Source organism: Pteronotus mesoamericanus, unplaced genomic scaffold (genome assembly GCF_021234165.1).
Source record: "Pteronotus mesoamericanus isolate MK-2021 breed Mesoamerican mustached bat unplaced genomic scaffold, CSHL_Meso_final scaffold_232, whole genome shotgun sequence".
Taxonomy (NCBI): Eukaryota; Metazoa; Chordata; class Mammalia; order Chiroptera; family Mormoopidae; genus Pteronotus; species Pteronotus mesoamericanus.
In genome coordinates this window covers 613,474-633,061 of record NW_026555311.1, presented here as the reverse complement: position 1 = coordinate 633,061, position 19,588 = coordinate 613,474, and the positions used below count along the sequence as shown (strand labels likewise).

At 41.2% G+C, this 19,588-nt stretch overlaps 1 pseudogene; it reads left to right on the top strand.

The window, feature by feature from the left end:
- The first annotated feature begins 2,923 nt into the window (after positions 1 to 2,923).
- Positions 2,924 to 3,276, top strand: LOC129085409 (40S ribosomal protein S15a-like; annotated as a pseudogene).
- Positions 3,277 to 19,588: the final 16,312 nt, after the last annotated feature.

The following is a 19,588-nucleotide window of genomic DNA, read 5'->3' as shown; positions in this document are numbered from 1 at the left end:
ATAAAACTCTTATTAAAAATCAAAGAAGGAAGGGCAGCGAGGGCAGAGGAAGAGAGAAGAGAGGAAAAAGGGGAAGAAGGAAGGGAATTTCTAAATGTAGAACAGTGTCCGTATTTGAAGAATAGATAACATATATCTTAATTAAAGCTACACTGTTTCATCCACCTTAATAATTGTGTGAGTTTGTAACAGGGTAACGTGGCCATTGTTTTTATAACATTAAAAAGCTCTGCCTGTGCTCAGAGCCAGGGAGATGGGTGTGACTTTGAACCAACCCCAGTTTCAATCACCTTCACTTGAAAACTACGTTAGTGAGGAGGGCAGCCACCAGGATGGCCCTGGTGAGCCTCCTGCCTCCGGACTCACCCTGGTGGATCCTCTGAAAGCCCCCCATTCTTGTTCTGCAAGTGACCCTGGTCATTCTACACTCTGTCACCAGGGCCACAGTCTCATTCTGCCCCCAGAGGGCTGCAGTCTTGCCAGCAAAACTATGTGCCTCATGTTGGATTCCTGCCCCTCACCTTCCTCAGCAAAAATGACTCTAGTTGGACTGGTCCCTTCCCCAAACCTTACTACAATGGGTCCCTGAATAGCATCATACGTTCAACGTCATTTTATTATAATGTTTATGAGAAGAAAAACTGCTTCCTGGCCAGGCCACAGTGTGGGTTTTCTCTGCAGCCTGCAGTTTCTGGTCCTGTCTCAAAGCTGTGCAACGAGACGAATGCCGTGTCTGCCTCGTCCTCGTCCCCTGAGTGTGGGTGTGAGTGGCGCTGTGATGGAAGAGCTTCCTGTCTTGGGCGGGTCCTGCCTGGTACCCTGAGCTTCTGGGAGAGACTCCGGTCACCCTCTACCTTGAACTGGGATAAGCAGGTGGGAAAAGCACTAGCTTAGTTGTTTTTATTCATCTTTCATAAATGTATGTGTAGCTCCCATTTATTTCGATGGTTAATATTAGAAGTGTTCAAATCTTTATTTAGAGTATGGTAATATTTTTATAACCAAAAATATGCTGTAAAAACTTAATGCTTTTTTATATCAATTAGCCTGGGATAAAATTGGTTTCATTATTCATTGTTTTGCTTAAAGTTGCATTTTCCAAGAACCTAATGATGATGTTAAGTGAGGACTTAATATACTATATTTTCTAGTTAAGCAAAGATACACCTGCTATAAATATGAAGCTACATTTATTAATATTCAATACTGGGATATGAGAATCAGATTCCTGAGAATCAGAAGTTTGAATTCTGGCCAACCACTGCTCTACTGGATGAATAAATCTTAAAAATTATTGTTAATGAGAAATCACTCTACAAAAATAGAAACAGTGTGAAAATTTTCAAGAAGGTGTGGACTCAGCTCCAATCCTTCCCCCGCAAGGCCATTAGTCAGCAACATTTGCAGCCATGTGGAAAAAGTGAGTAAAGAAAATGTCTAACGAATGTTCAAGATATTTATACATTTCTTCCCAAAACTCTAAAGGCTTCACATGATTCAGCCAAAATGTCATTAAAATAGATTATGCCAAGCACTTAATAGCCTATTTACCACTGCCCTGTCTGCCGGGGCCTCAGCCTCCCATCCTGGGAAGGTGGGAAGTCCCGTGTCTCCTCAGACTCTTCTCACTTTGCTGCCACTTTCGGTCTTTTACCTGCATCTTCTGGCTGCTTCTTCCCACTAGCCTATCCCCCACTACCAATATGACTGTTTATCTTTATGCTTTAGTCCTCTCTTTGTATCACCTTTTCTCCTTTCCAACCACACCCTAAGGACTTGTATTTCTACAAACAAAAAGAAGACTTCAGGAATTTCCTGAACTGGGGCAGCGCTCACTCCAAAAATTATAACCAGCTCCCTAGTTTTTAAGCTACTGTCTCACCCCTACTAGACCATGAATGTAGAGATGAACACGACAAATACTCTATTCTCCAGGCCACCGTAGGATGAGGGGGGTGTCACAGAATCTTGGAAGTGTGGTGGAGTAGGAGTTATTTGAGGTAGCCTTTGAAGAATGTGTACAAATTCTTAGAAAATGATATTTCCAGCAAGGGAACAATATGACAAAAGACACAGTGGGACATTAAAAAGGGAGTCTTTGGAGAAGACTAGGTAATCTGATGTGAACAAAGTATTAGCTGTAGTGAGGGAGAAATGGTAAGCAAAATAATAAGCTAAGGAAGAAAAAGCACAACAGGGTCCTATATGGGAGGATATGAACAGCACAGTAGCATGTTAGACTATTCTGTCAACAGTGCCAAGTTTTTGAGACCTGAAGTGGAGTCACCAAAAGAGATTTATGCATTACAAAGAAGGTGGGTTTAGAGAAACTTAACGGCTCATCTGACTTTCAGATCCTTTGATTCTAAAGTCAGACCTGTGGATTTAGTCAGCAATGCTGACCCATTGTGAACAAATGTCAGCAGGGATAGGGAGAACTTGCAGGTGCCCATCCTGAGGGCAATGTGGGTAGTAAGAACCTGAGCTAAAAGGAATGCAATGTAGATATGAAGGGAGAAGAGATCCTGGGAATATTTTGAAATGAGGATTTATAGAAATAAACAATTAGTTAGAAGTGATGGGTGCCAAAAAAGGAAAAAATAAGATTTCAAGGTTTAGAACAAGGTTTTGTAGGTTAAAGTCTCATAACGTCTTGCATCAATTGTACCATCAGAATCTCCACAGAGTATATTTAAGTAAAGGAAAATAAAATATGAGTTGAGTGTTTAGATATGTAAAGTTTGAGTTGCCTGAATGACATCGCCTATGTGAAGATATCTAGCAGAAGCTCATGTTTTTGAATATAGATATTTAATTATTCCAGCCCTATTTACTGACCTTTCTCTAATGTAATCTCTGAAACTTTATCAAAAATCAATTGCTCCTTCCTATCCTCTTTCTACCATCTTTCTGTGCCGCTATAATGGTGTCCACAGATGTCCTGGCTGATGCTCTCAAGAGTGTTAGCAATGCTGAAAAGGGAGGTAAACGCAGGGTTCTTATTAGGCCATGCTCCAAAGTCAATGTCCGGTTTCTAACTACGATGATGGAGCATGATTACATTGGTGAATTTGAAATTATTGATGACCACAGAGCTGGGAAAATTGTTGTGAACTTCTCAAGCAGGTTGAACAAGTGTGGCATAATTAGCCCCAGATTTGATGTGCAATTCAAAGGTCTAGAAAAATGGCAGAATAACCTGCTTCCATTTGTCAGTTTGGTTTCGCTGTACTGACTACCTCAGGGGGCATCGTGGACCATGAAGAAGCAAAATGAAAACACAAAGGAGGGAAAAATCCCTGGATTCTTTTTCTAAGGATGTAATACATACATGCAAATAAAAAGCTCCACTGGACAAAAAAATCAGTTGTATATATGTGGGGGTCTACTATGGAACTCTCTGGTATGTTCCATTGACCCATTTGTCTATCATTATGCTAATACAACACTGTCATATGCATTAATACATTAATATAAATCTTCCAAATATATTTTTCTTTTTTGGAGTTATCTTAGTTCTTCTGGGTCTTCTAAATGTCCAGATAAATTTTAGAATCAGCTTATTAATTTCTACCAAAAAAAAAGTATTGTGGGATTTTTATTAGGATTGCATTAAATCTATAGATCAATCAGTAAAGGTAAAGTTGACATCTTAACAGCATTGAGTCTTTCTGATCCATGAACACAATATATATATTCATTTATTTAGTTCTTATATTATTTCTTTCAATGTTTCATAGTTTTCAGTGGACAGACTTTACACATCTTTTGTCAGATTTATTCTTAAGCATTTCACTTTTGATGTTGTTGTAAATGTTATTACTTTTCAAATTTCAATTTTCAATCATCAGTTGCAATGATCTAAAAACAATTTTTTATATATTGATCTTATAGTCTACAACCTTGCCAAACTCACTTATTAGTGAGCTTTTATTATTTATTATTATCATTAATTCCTGTAGTTCTTTTTTTTTTTTGTAGATTCCAAAGAATTTTTCACATATATAATCATGTCTCTGCAGATGTGCTTGGATGTGCGTTGTTGACTGAATGAATTGTTCTACACTTTCAACCAAAGCTATAAATTTGAATTTAAAAGAATGAAAATAGATAACATTCCCAAAGTAGACCATTCAGTGTAAAAAAAGAAGGGAAAAAGAAAGGAGAGGGTTCCAGAAACACAGGGTCTCCCCACATTTTTCAGGGTACTTGTGACTGTCGTGACCTCTCTATGTAACCACACACGTCTAGAGACTCACGAAAGCAGGCACTGTGCTTTAACGTGCTATTAACCAGTAATGTTCTTTTAGATTTGCAAGGAAGTGCAGAGGAAATACACTGGAAATGAGCATCTTAGTAGAAAAAAATTTTTTTAAATGAGAATGAACGTGGCGGGGAATTGGTGTTTGAAGACTGTTTTCCAACCAGTTTATGTCTCTGTATGTACAGAGAGTACAACTGTGATCTAAAAATTCTCCCAGACTCTCCATACTTTCTTACTATATTGTTGTGTGCATGTGCACGTGCGTGTGTGTGAGCTCAGCAGGTACCCACAAAATGCAACTCTATCGTTAGAACGATGCTGTTCTCACCGCAGGTACTTCTAAAGACGTCAGAAGCAGCATCAGCATCACTTGTAGAGAAATACTGAGCAGAAGTTCAACCAAATTCAGGACTCAGCCCCGAGGAGTGTCTGAGCCACAAGACAGAAAGAGCCGGCTGTGAGTCAACACTGAAAGCAGAACAGCTGACAATCATTCCAACAGGCACCCTTCGGTAGGCCTGCCTTTAAACCCAAGTTCTCTCCACGGATTTGTCTGTGCTTCTCCTGTGAAAGAAAATTACTCTGTAGCTAAAATGTAGACTTCATGGAGCAAGAAAAACAACATCTGCAAGCCTTAGTGAGGAGCCAGGCAGGCCATGGTGAGCGGACAAGTCCAGCAGGGACAGACCATGAGCTCTGTTGAGTGGCCCTGCGTGTCGCCACCAACAGCATATGTTTACACGCTAATGAAAGTCAGTTCATTTAGAATAAATTTGCATCCATCAAAGTCAAACAGTGAGCAAATGTTATGTTGTGTGTCAACAGCCCTCAGGATGCAAGGGAACTTGGACCACCTTCCTTCCCACTTGCACAGCATCATAAAGAGAAAATGTGGACAACATGAAAAGGCTGAGCCGAAATCCCATGCTCCTGTGATGCCCGAGGAGTCGGTGATTTCCGCAGACTCAGTCCTGAGCATGGTCTTGGAGGGTGGGGAGACCAGGAGTGAGAAGAGAAGGAGCCAAGTTTCCTCCAAAACCCATTGTCACCTTCAAAGGGGTCAGTGAAGGATTCTTTAGAGATGGCTAGGCAGGAAACCAAGAATGGCCACGGAGCTCCCTGACCCCCCACCACAGGCAAGAGAAAAGCCTGAGGAGGGAGAGGAAGGGGCCATGCTGCCACCCACAAAGGAAGGTGTGAGTGGAGGAAGGGGAACACCACCTCGCCCTTCTTGCTCTCCACCTTCTGCCTGCAGTGGACCAACCAGGAGCCCAACGGCCAAGGGTGAGGGAGCCAGGTGATGCTCCAGGGCAGGCCAGCCACCCAGGGCTCCGAGACAGAGGACAGCAGAGGGGCAAACTGAGATGCCCTGTGTGTCCCCTCCAGCATCAATGCACCCTTCACCATAAACATTTTGATGGAAATATTCTGCTATAGCAGCCCACGTGGATTAAGACAACAACCTTCACATTTTTACAAATATATTGCTTAATTTTTTTGCTCAGTATGTGTCTCCCGACTAGACTCTAACCCCATGAAAACAGAGGCTGTGACTGCCTGGTTCACAGTATGCCCAGCACTCAGCTCCATGCCCACCACACAGCAGATGTGCAATAATTATTTGTCAAATGAATATGTGAATAAATGAGAGCTACATTAAAAAAAGAGTGGCTTGATATTCAAAATATCTAAGTTAAACTTATCACCTTGCTGATGCTTCTCCTAAACACAGAAATAAAGCCCGTGATTGTTCTTACATTTCCTAAGACTCCACTTGACTCAGCACGTCCCTCCACAGGCCCGAGCCCTGCCCTGAAGATCACCTTCCATTTGGCCTTTTGTCTCAGGTTCTGAAAGTGCCTGCCTTCTCCCTCCTTCATTCCACAGTTCAGGGCTCAGACTTCGTTTGCAGACCTGCAATGAGCAAGATGCATAGTGGACAAAAAAGCTAAGTTTTTCACTTGTGTTAACTCAGCATGTGGGACTCATAAGCTCACTGAGAGGAAGGAGACAAGGTTACATTTTTGTCTTTTCAAAATGGGCCTCAGTTGCTACTCACAGAACCATCTTCAATCTCTGAAACCAAGCCTTGGCGTCTTGTCTAAAAACGCAATTTTTAGAAATATTATCTCTTCCTACCAAATGTATAGAAATATGATGCCATTTTCCCATTATAATTTTGGGAGAAAAAATAGAGGAAATTATATACACACATACACATTTATATAACAGTTTTCATCTGATGCTAAGACTCAAATCTATATTAACTGAAAATATCTCACTGAATCAACCTTTAAATCATAGATGATAGGAGCCTTCTGTTTCCACTGAACTGCATTCATGTGTCCAATAATTTGAGTGTGCATAAACTCCCAAGCATTTTTTGTTTCTGATAAAATCCATTTCAAAGACCTTGAAGGGCTATGCATGACAAAGGTCAATGACAAAAACATTCAGAGTATTATCTCTCTTCTCTTCCCAAATTACAAATGATTTCCAAGGAAATTTTGCAAAAAGTCTTCACTATCCATCCGCGTTGCTTTCTTTTGATTCATTTTCCGCCTTTACTACTCCTTTCAATCTGTAAAACTCAGCTCTGCCCTTCTGGGTAGCTACTTTGTCATCCAGTAAGTGGGGGACCAGGAGCGGTCTCTTCTCTGCTGAAAATAGCTTCCTTTTTCATACTGGTAAGCAAAGGAGTTTGCTGCTCTTTCTGAAGTTAAAAAACAAAAAAACAAAAAAAACCCTGAACTGTAATCTCCGAAATTAAATATATCAAGCTGTAATTTAAATTAAAAACAAAGAAAAATAAAACAAAAGAAGGAAGGAAAACGAGAAAGAAAACATCCCCAAAAGTCCTGATGGGCTGATGCTAGATTTATAGCAAATGTGGTCACACATGATCAGTATCTGAGATGAGACTCTGGCTCTACTGTTGGCATCTACAAATGTCCCATATCCTTTTAATAGCAAGATGTAAAGCCATTTGCGCAGCAGCAGGACCAGGACTTTCTGCCTCAGGAAACATGCCTTGTCAGCAGAGACTCAGCCCAGTGGGAGGCAATAGCCCTGGGTAGGTCTGAGAGTGGGAGGGGAGCCAGATGAGGGAGACAGAGCAGAGGGGTCAGTGCTGTGATCCATTTGGGATGAGCTGACTATGAGGACCAAGTTCCAATCTAACATGCAGAGACATGGATCAAAATTGGCTAAAACTCTCAAGTCAAATCAAGGGAAAAGGCATATGGGTAATTCTACACGGATACTTGTGCACAAAGGAAATTGAATTCACACACACACACACACCTCATCAGATCACCCATAATGATACTTAGAAGAGCATTTGCCTAAAAGTGATTGCAACCACACTGTGGAGACTGAGCGTTCGGCAATCACTGCCAAGCGGGGTGGCATGTCATTTCACTTCAATTGGCATGATGAATCTTTTACATAACGTGAATCACTTTCTAATTGTGAGTCTGATTGCCCCTACCCTTGTCAGCATGCTTACTACTCCCCCAACCATTGGAGAAGCAAGGAAATTACAAAGAGCTAAGCTTTTGTACATTAGGAAAGGAAATCTGGCCCACAGGAGCAAAATGGCCTTGTGAGTAAAGGAGTAGAAAGTCCCAGTGGTTTCGCACATAGCAAAAGTCACTAAGTATGACAGGGGAAAACACCACCAGGAGCATCTTACCCACCAATGGGCACAGACTCTCTCTAAGAAACACTACCTGCTTGCAAGGTGTGGCACAATGGACACCCAACAGACCTGGTTCAAACCTCAGCTCTGTCACCTCCCATCTTGTAAATCTTATCTGGCCTTGATATGGAGTCAAGATTGAACGCAATCCTATTAAATATCTAAAACAAAGCATGGGCAGCTGACCTCCCGCAAATATTAATTATGATCTATTTCCTTTGTGAAAATTAAGTCCACTTTTGACCATACTAGCTATCACATACAACTATCAAAAATAGGTTCTCAACCCATCTCTTAAATCAGCAAAGTCAAGCCGGCTTTGTCACATCTCTCCCACTTCCCCCACCATCCGGGCACGCACTGCTTCAGCGTGCCGACTTCTGCCACAGTCAGCCTCCTCAAGGGCAAAGGAAGTGACTCCCACATGGCTCTGATGTGCAATGGGAAAGGCTGGTCTGCAACAAAACTGAGTGTTTTGGTCTTTTACAGAGTCAGTAACTTTCAAGCACTATGGCATTTCCATGGATAAGTCATTCTCTTCACGAAATCACTACAAGTCAAACAAATTTTCTGGAAAGACAAGCAAGATAATGAATGACTTGCCGGACCCCTTATCACCTGAGTGTGCAAGCACTGAATGCTCACAATAGCCCTGTGCTTTAGCTATCTTAGTAATAATAATTGTATAGATGAGATACAAAGAAGTCACTCAACCATGACCACACTTTTAGCACATAATAAAGTCATCACTCAAAATTAACCTGAGTCAAGGCTCTGAGCACCAGACCTCCTGCTCCTTCTGGAGTAGTTGAAAGAGAAGCCAGATTATGTTCAAATATCTAGCTAACTGTCTATGATAACTTGGGTAGGATTTTGTCAATCTTGAGATCAAGCATACATCCCATGCTTATATTTTCATAAAAACATACTAAAAAGCAAAATGGCCTATATAGTATGGATGAGAATAGGAGTCAGCACATTAGCTATGTTAGCATGTTTCTCTGTCAGCTTAGGTGGCTATAACAAAACACCAGAGACTGTGTGGTTTAAACAACAAACATTTATAATCTTGAAGTTCTGGAGGCTGAAAATCCAAGATCAAGGTCAAACAAGCATGATAGGGTTCTGGTGATGTCTCTCTATCTGGTTTGCAGCAGCTACCTTCTCTCTGTGTCCTCACAGAGTGAAGAGTTCTCTCGTGTCCCCTCTGATAAGTACACTAATCCTTTAAGATCAAGGCCCCACCCTTTTGATGGCATGTAACCTAATTACTCATGAGAGGCCCCATCTCCAAATACAGCTGCTCGGGGAGTTAGGCTTTCAACATGTGAATTTTGGGGACATGAACATTCAGTCCTTAGCCACATATTACCCATGTAATCTTCGGTGGATCATTTGATCCCTCTGAGCATCCATCCAAAATGCCACTATGTCACTTGCCTGCCTCAGAGGGTCTCTGAAGATGAAAAGAAATATGCATGAAGCTGTTTTGCAAACTGTTAGAAACTGTATAAACACCTCCTAAACAAGAATGTAAATCACACTGAACCAGAATCACTTGCAGTCAGGATCTTTCTGTACTTCTTCAGAAGAAGAAAGCAAATAGCTACAAAGAAAAATCTTATTTTTAAAAAATCCAGGGTAACAGCATGAAACCTCACTGGTCAATTTCCCACATTTTTTTCCAGACAATTAGAAATGAGGCCAGACTCTCATTAAAATTCTAACAAGAACAACAAAGTTCGCAAGGTTAAGAGCGGCCTGAATCATTTCAGAAGGAGTTTTGAAACCTAGAAGGAGATAAGAGAAAGCCTCTGTCTAATGAGGACACACGGCTAAACCTGATATCTCCTGCCTTAAACATTCTGCGGAGTTAGGTTACACTTAGTGTCCTTGTAGTACTGTGTTAGGCAGACACTATCTTAAAGAAAAAAATCACCAGTGTGGACAAAAAAGAGTTTCTATGAAAAGTAATCTTGCAGGGTGATCTAATTATATATTCCTAAATGGGCAGTTCATGGTGGGTAGTCAAGCCCCAGGCATATAACTACTTTAGTTAACGGTTTATCTTTGCCTTTAGTAAGCCCTGTCCATTTTTCTAGTGTATCTACATTAACATACCTTTGAAATAAGCATAATTACTCTCAAGAGAGCACATAATCTTAACCGTCCTGCAACCCGAACCCCATTTTGCTTTCTCTCACCTCCAAATAATCTTCCTTACGTTCTCTCCTTAATTTCAAATGTACAAAAGAAACTGCAAACTGTTTTTCCCCAGAACATTTGAGATCTTGCTTCCTAGCAATTGTCCTCAGTCTTGGCTCAAATAAATTCTTATAAAAATTCTCTACAGGTTTGGATGTTTCTTATGTTGACATCAGAAATTAATTTTTAACACAAACTATGTGAACAAACATAACCTTTTATTTTTCGACAGTGGCTGTTCCTCAGACGTCTCTGTATGGGTCCTAAGGACACTCCTATCATCATCGTTATTGTGCATTTAAACACATCAGGCCGGTCTTCTCACTCTTGGGGTCCAGCATGTCCTCTGCAGAGAACAGTGGGGAGATCACAGGAGAGAAAGGAAAGTGTAGCCCTACAATGGATTCTGCGAACTTGGGTCAGAGACTCCCAGTAACCCCAACAAAGCAGAAGGATCGGCACAGTGTCAGGCTGAAATCTTGTGCAGTGCCATATTGGTCCCTGTCCAGGAAGACTCAGAGAAATGGCATAGTCATTGTGTTCACGAGAACAGGGCACCGGTTTCTTTTTAGAGAATGCTATTGAACTAAGAGCCCGAAAACAGCTTGTTTCCCACTCAAATTCATGTTTTTCAAATTGAATATTATTCATTTGGAAAGCTAAAAAAAAAAAGTAAGTTAAGTTTGGTTTTTTTTTTCTATTCATGGTAACTTAATTGTATTAAAAGAAAGAAACTGGGTTCCTTATGGAAATTCTACACACAACTCAAAACACACTTGTACTTCATTCAAGGTTTTTACATCAGAAGCTGAATTCCCATCATCCTAAATCCTGTGAACAGTCCGTTGTTTTGGGATTCAGTTTAACTGGGGTTCTCAGTTCAAGGTGAGTGGGGGATAATCTCATGAAGGGAAATGAGGGGGGAGATCCCCCACAGCAATGAGTTCTTCTACAATAGACTCAAACCTAATTATTCCCCAGGATAATCATAGCCTGAATGCCTCTTGTCATGAGTTTAAGGTGAGAAAGACAGTAACAGAATTATGAAATAAATGTCTTCTGTGTTGGGTTTAGTTCCTACCTCTCAGCCACTCTGTGATGCCTTGTTTGACACAGTTTATGATAAATCTATTAACTTAAACAACGAAGGAAGGCCACGGAAGGTGGCTGACATTGACGTGACCCCTTTCTGCTCTTCCCCCAGAAAGTCTGCATCCTTGGAACAAGAGGCCAGCCCTGCACCCCTCGCGACGCGCCCTCCTGCTGGCTGAGGGGCTGCCCACACCTTACAGTTGTGTCCTGATATGTCTTTCTGAGACTGCAGGCCTGGAAGGCCCCTAGGAAGTCAAGAGAGAGAGAGAGAGAGAGAGAGAGAGAAAAGGAGGGTTTGTGAAAGGAAATCACCAGACTTTTTACAACATTACCACCAGACCTCAGCCCATTATTTCACCTAGACAGCAACCCACATTTCCCATAGCAGGAGCTGATTAAAGAAAATGAACCAGAAAAGGGAGGAGGGAGAGGTCTAACCCATTTAATGCCTTTCCAAATGGACAGCTGCCTAACTCCTCAAATGCTTCAAAATTCCCAAATGTTCGAAATATTTCAAAATGATTATCTTAATTGTTCAAGCCAAAATTGTCTAGGCATCAGCTGTTTCCATGAGATTAACTAGGTCTCTAATGGGCCACAAGAGGGCGCCTCTGGGAAGACTATGTAAAACACAGCTGTGGTTAGAACGTGTTCTGCACGGGGTTCTGATAATAGATGAAGGGAAAGTTACCTTCCGCTTGCCGTCACACTGCAGCCTGGGCCCAGTCAGGGTAAGGCACGTACCTGGGGCCCAGGAAACTTCAGTCATCAAGACAAATAATGTTTTTGTACAATATTTTTAAAAATCAAAATTTATGCAAAAATGTCCATGATGAACAAAACATCAAAATTTTAAATAAAGGTAGGATCTAACAGTGCTGGGCTGAGCCAAACCCAAACCTGAGGGAAAAGGAAACATGTGCACCCCCATATCCATGTAGTGGTGAATTTTTTCAATGGTTTATTTTTTCCAGAACATTAAGGTAGTTGAAAAATATTGAAACATTTAAAAGTACATGTAATTCACAGTGTTAAGTTTAAATGTTCTAATTACAGAAAGACCAAAATTTATTATTATTTTACTTTCCTGACATGAACGGAAGCCAACTCATTCGTAAAATTTTCAAAATCTACTTCTTTGCTTCTCTGGTTTTCAGTTGAAAGAACTGTTATGTTTGCGCCAAGTAACAATCTTAATTTTCTTTTAAATTAACTTTAATTTACTAAAAGTTCTGTTATCGATACCACTGTGACACATATTGTTAAAAATTCTCAAGGCTTTTTTAACTTTTGATCAAATTTTAGTAAGCAAAATTCACAGAAGACTTTTAGCAGATCCAGACATAATGCTGATTTATACTATGAATTATTGACAACATTGGGGTGCTTAAAATCAACTATTTCAGATGAAATTTATCCAGGACTTAAACTCTCAGAATATTTTTTGTTTGTTTCTGAGCAGGAACAGTGGTTGCCATTTAGAAATCACATGTATTCATGCAGAATAACTATTTTTAGCAAATTCAAAATCTGAAGACTGTTTAATTTTAAATTTCTTCATTTCAAATGTGAAATTAAGACACTTATAAGCTCCTAAATTTTGATTTCATACCCACTTTCCCCTTAATAATTGATACTCATCTGATGAAGCATACATTTCCAATTTCTTTTATTTTTCTTTACATTTCCCTTCAAATGCAGAAAGGATATTCATAATCTATGCTAAAGTTTTAAATTCATCAAACATACTTTCAAACTTTCTCTCATTTGGTTTAATTCACAATGTTTATTGAAAATGAGGCCAGCAAAGAGATCAATTTTGGAAATATTATTGATGACTTTGCTCTATCAAAGCCAAGAAGGTAAAATCATAGTAAATTCTGGTTTGAATATATAGAAAATATTTAACTTTAAAATAATGTTGTAACTTTTAACACCCTTTCAATTTTCAATGTTTTTCACTTCCTTTAATGTTTTGGGGAAAATTAACCATAAAAATGCATAAAAATGTATAAAGTGGCACGTATTTTTCCCTCCACCTCAGGCTCTGGCATGGTGCTGTCAGCCATTGTCGGTGATGCTCACATGCCCTCAGTTCCTGGAGGGGATTGTTTGTGTCCCAGGTGACAGCACCGAAGCCCTGCCTCTCTGCAGTCCACCCTACATGACTCAGTTGTCAGGGTCCGTTCAACCTCCCCCTTGGACCCCCATGATAATCTCTCCAGTCCCCCTGCTGCGTTCAAATCTCAAAAGGTGAAGGAGAAATGAGGAGAGGAGGGTGGATATGTGCCTCACCTTCTTTACTTTCTGTCCACTTTGCACTCTGAGAACACCACGGACATGGGAGCAAGGCCTCCTGGCTGGCTGGTCCCTGCTCTGCCACCTCTCTACTCTGTGTCCCTGAGGGAGCTGTGCAATCCTCTGTGCTCTAACTTCCACATTAATATAAAAATCTGTCACCTAGCATTGCTCTGAGGGTAAAATGAACTTGAACACACATACACAGACGGAGCACGTGGTGAATCTAATGTCAGTATTATTACCACAATTCTAGGTAAAATTATAGGCAGGAAGGTTTCCTCTGGCTTTACTCAGCTGTCAGCCCCATACAGTCGCCAGAGTTGAGGGTCGATGTCACTGTCTCGGCATCTGATGAATCAGCCTGACCCTGGCGGATGTTGCATGCACAGTGGGTCCGTCTCAGAGCTGGGGAAGCCTGCGCAGGGAAATCCGCTGATTTTATAGCAAACCGTGAGCAGGCCTGCTTGTTATCTTCTGTGGGAAAGGAGGCGTCTTTAGTTCCTCTCTCAAGGTGACCGACTGCAAAACAGTGTCAACAAATGTTCTCAATGAAAGAGTGGCCAGGGCCTTATCATCTTGGCACACCCAGCAAGGTGTGGTGGGCACAAGAGGCCCAGAGCGCTGCCTGCCTGCAGTAGTTCCTCCCTTCCTGATCCACTCTGCCTGGGCACCAAGGACTCTTCACATAACGTGAGATTCTCTCATTGATGAATAGAGCTTATCCTAATCTAACTCTCCCTAAGTGTAGGCTTAATGCATTATCTCCACCCTCCCCCTCTGATATAAGTACTGTGCATTTTCCATCCTAAGGAACGAAGCTCTAATGCTGTTATTTCATGTCCCATGAGTGAAAGAGAATTTCTCCTGGGACGTTCCTCAAATCCAATTTGTTATTCTAAATAATAAAGGGACAAGGTGCTCACTTTTCTGGAAAGGCCTTGATGTGGGAAGAACTGGAAAGGGGAGGCTTTGTTGAAGTTGCTGTGTTAGTTCCTGTGGCTGCTGTAACAAACTACCACAATCCGGGAGGCCCCAGTCCTACGTCCGAGGGTCAGCAAGGTTATTTCTATCTGGAGGCTCTGAGGGAGGACTCATTAAAGATGTCACAAGGAAGCAAAAAAACGTATTCAGACTGCTGACACACCAGGGTTCTCCAGAGAGACCAAACCAATAGAATATGTGCACACAGGCTAAAGAAATACTATAATGATTGGCCCATGTGATTTTGGAGGCTGGCAAAATCTTCAGGATAGACAGGAGGCTGGAGACCAGGGAAGAGCCAAAGTTTCAGCTGGAGTTCCAACTTGCTGACTGAATCCTCCTTGTTCAGAAAACCCAGTCTTTTTGTTCTCTTAAGTCCTTCAGCTGATTAGATGAGGCCCACCCAGATTAAGAAGGACAATCTCCTTTGTCCAAAGTCCACCAATTTAAATGTCAATCTGATCTGAAAATACTTTCACAGAGACAACAGAATAATGTTTGACCAAATATCTGGGCACTTTGACCCAAATTGACAAATACAGTTAACTGTCATGTGGGGCATTCTTCAAGTCAGCGGCAGAGAGACTTGAAGACAGCAGGGCAGGAGAGGAGGCAAAACTGGAGATTTGAAGAACCCTGCCCATAAGTCAACCTGGTTCCAATCCTGACCCAGAGAAATAAAGTGCAAGAAGAAGCTGAGACCAGAGGGGAAATCTGATTGTGGCCTGGGTGTGAGATGACAACACGACGCATCCTTAACTGTGGTGAAGTGTGACAGTGGCTTGTGGGAGAATGTCCGCGCTGTTCAAAGATGCATGGTCATGTGTGTTGGGTTGACATGACCTTTCATGAGAGCTGTATTAAAGTAATTTCATGAGAAAAAAGTAGAAAAACAGGTAAATAAAACCAATGCAGTAAACCCTGGAACTTTGTTGAGATCCGGAGATGCTCTGCTTTGGGTATATTTGAAAATTTACATAATAAGGTAATTTGAAGAAGTGAGATCTGACGCTGTGTGGTAGAAGATACCACATTGCACAGAAGTATATATTTGCTGAAAAGTATATATTTGCTGAACTCTCATTATTTTATAAATATCTTCGTGGATTCTCTCGGTGTTCTTTTTTTCTTCTCAAACGCATGACCGAAAATAGCAAAACCAACCACTTTCTATCTCTTAGCACATAAAAGCGATCGGATTTGGAATTATGTTAATACCGTTTATCCAAGTTCAGGGAGAACATTTGCAAATTCCCGCTGTGAGAGTATTTCTAAATATTAGTAAAACATCAGGTGGCAACAGAACGCATGGGGAGGGTTGGAACGTGTGTTAATGGTAGGCCTATGCACGACTGGCTAGTTTGGTTTAAAGACATTCCAGAGATATTTTTATCTTAATTTGTTTTTTATTCAGAACTCCTAGAAAAACGGCAATATCATGTAAATCCCAGAACACTTCATACTTTCTCTGAATGTGCCTCTATTTGGGCAATCTTAAAGGGGTAGCAACATTTCCACAATTTCACATGGTGCCGTGAACACAGCATATTTTAGAAGACGAACATGAAAGAAATGCATTAATGTGTCTAAATGAGATTTCCAGTTACAGACCCACATATTTTTCCACAAATTCCTAATTTATTTATGCAGGTTTTTAAATGTTTTCTAAAAGAAAAAATATATACAGATTTTCTTTCTTTAAAATTAAACACTTTTCTCAGTAATAAATTTTCACTTTAGAACCCAATAGGGTTTCTTTTGAAAAGAAATAAACTGTATTTTTTTTTTTTTATTTTACTGAAAGGAAGATGTCCCATGCTGTCTGCAAGTAATAACTAAATCAGTAAAGACTTCAGAGTGAAAAATATATATTTTAGTGTCCCATGGAAAGCCAAATTTTACAAGTTAGGCAGTTATAACTAACTTGTTTTTCAAGTGGAAGAAAAAGGAAAACTCTGGTCCCAGCTTGTCCAAGGAGGGGCATGAGAAATGTTAGAATTATTGAAATAACATCAAAAGAATTGGGAGGCAGGAAGTCCTTGTCCCACTAGATAGTCTACTCTTTGATCTGTAGTCACATCTGAGCCTGCAGCACCTGTGTTCTTTTGCTTGCAGAGTAATAAATATAAACACGTGCAAGTTACATCTAAGTGTGTAGCAATTCTGTTCTCAGAGCTGATGGCTCCAGTCCCCTACCAGGTCCACGCAGGTGGGCGGCCACCCTACCTTCACAGGACTTGACCTGATATTCAGCATGTGGGAGAGTTTGAGGACAGAGCTTCTTCTACTTTGGGGGGGGGGGTTATTTGTTTACAGAAATTAATACCAACCCTCTGAAAAGTGGGTACTAAGGTATAAGTCCAAATATATTTCAAACTATTTAAAACTGTCAGAAGTCCATTCTTTTCACAGGTAAAACACACCCCTAAACCAAATAGATCTGTAATTCCATGGAGTCATTTGGAGAAGGTTTAATAAGAAGAGTTAGAAAATGAAATCAGGAAGAATCAAGTCTTTCTTTTTTGAATGTATTTTTGTGGCGTCATGGGTTTTCAAAACATTGATTGTTTTTCATCAAGCCAATATTAACAAGGGAGCAAAATACATTTAATGCCCAACTGCAAATATGGTTGAATGATCATATGTACCATAATTAGTAGCCTGTGGCAATGAACAAAATGCATTGCTTTCCTGAAGCCTGAGAAAGGATGGAGCCATGCAAACAGGCCACACCATGATCCGTGTTCTCACAGCCTTAGGGATGGAAACCAGCAATCCCTTCCTAAACAAAGCATCGGTGCTGTGGAGGGGAGGCCTGTCCACCCTGCCGACGCAGAGGTGCCGGCACCATCCTACTCAACAGCCAGGTGGACAATGGCACCGTCACCGTTTTCCCAAACACAGGCCTGTCATCCATGAGCTGAGCTTTTAAAAATACCACGATGCCTTACACAGGTCACTCCAACCTGATGGAAGGTTAAAATTAAACATGAATCACTGGGCACGTTAAATGGATGGCATCTCATAATGACCTAACTAGCAATGAAGCATTCCTATAAGTGACCTGGGCGGGTCATACAGAGATTATCAAATATAATGACAATACACGTTTAGAAATAAAAGCTGTCGGGATGTGCATTGGTCTGCGGTCATCAGAGACATGACCAAGGACTGCACAGCTCTCCAGCCAGCACCAGGTCTTCCTCCAGGGTGGGTCAGCCCATCAAGGACACCAGGGATCAGACCCCGCCCGAGGTACGGCAGGAGGCAGAGGTACCCATGGACTGCCCCTCCCAGCAGTGCCTCAGCTCCTGTTCCATAAATTTCTAGTAAATAAAAATAAAATGTAAAGTCTTACACTTTTATGTACTCAAAGAGCTTTCCTTTTTACGGTTTGCTTCCATCAGCGTGTGTGTGTGTGTGTGTGTGTGTGTACGTGTGTGACAGAGAGGCTGAGTATGTTGGAAGACAAAGATTAATAGCTCTCAGGAAGATCAAGGCCTTGCTATTAGCTTTTCCTTGCAGGCATTCCCCACATCACTCATCTAAAACACCTTATAATAGTCTGATGGAAAGGGAGGGTGATTTTTATGATGTGAGTTAAATGGAAATTAGGGTGATTTTTGAAACTCTAACATATGGCCCTACTGATTACTTTCCCCAACAAATTTTTCATGTAGTCATAATCTAAATTTGAATAAAAGTCTACAGGGGGAAACAGGGGGGTATGAACACCCTGTGCCCTCAGGCCTCCTAGGAGGACAATAAAAACCAAATTTCCTAAAGTCAAAGGAAAATCTGAGGCAAGTAGAAAATTAATGGTCATGAAAAGCCACCTCCAGAAAAAAAAACCTCTTCTTGGGATTGTCTCTCCTAACAATGGTTTTCAACTAGCATCGAGGAAAGAGAGAGAGGGTTTTGTGAAAAGGCCGCGGCGAGATAAGCTGCATGATTTCTGAAGGCAGCTTTGCCAGGCAGTCGGGACAAACAGCAACATAGCATGGGCTTCAGCGGAGGCCACGGGACCTTTCCAGCACATCCCGCCTGATAGGAGGCATGCGGTGAAACATCTCTTCCGTCGCCTATGTGGTATTTCTTAAATTTCTTAAAAACATCTTTTTTCTAATTATAAAAGAAACATGCTTACTGCACAAAATCTTGAAAATGCACAAAAGTGTAAAAGAAAACAATCATTTAAAATCCCAAAACCCAGAGATAATAGCTGTTATTAGCTGTTCCCACTTTGGTATTTTCCAGCCCCTTTAAAAAAAAGATATATGCATAATCTAACATAGCTGAGACGGTGCTGCTCATAAACCTGGTATGCTCCCCCTCACTTAATTTCCTATGCTCCACAGTTCCCAGTGTCACTAAGGACTCAATAAAATCCTTTGTAAAAACCAAAAATGTGTAAATGTCCCCAGTGCATTCCACCTACATGTATACTACATTATAATGATGACATTTTTAATTTTCCTTCTCTTCCACCAAAATGCTGCACATTTCTAAATATCAGAACACAGATTGATTAAAGAACTTTTATACTGTTTCTTAATATCAGAGACACTTTACGAGCCATTGATTAGATGACAAAATATTGAAACTTGTGGAAATGGTCAGTGGCATTTAAGGAAGACAAGATCAGACCCCAGAAATTCAGTCTTGGCTAGCTGTTTGGGAAGAAGGGATCGTTTTAACCCAGCACAGGTGTGAAGCTTTTAATGCCACCTGTGACACGTCGCATTGCCTCTGCACAAAGAAACAGACCTTCGTGAAAAGAGCAGGGAAAACTTCCCTGTATTAGGATCCCAGGGTTGCTCTGGCAAGAGGGTCTGATTCCAGAATGCACCTCATACAGAGAGGGGGATGGTTGATGTCGGGTGGGGGGCACGGGGCACAGCAGCCGGGGACCCAAGGGCACCGGGTAGTCCTCCAGGAGCGTCAGTATGACTCTGTGGAAGAAAAAGGGCCACATATTAGCCTGACATGCTCAGGGGAGGCCTGCGTGGTGGCCTTACAAACTCAGAGACCTAAAGTAACCCAAA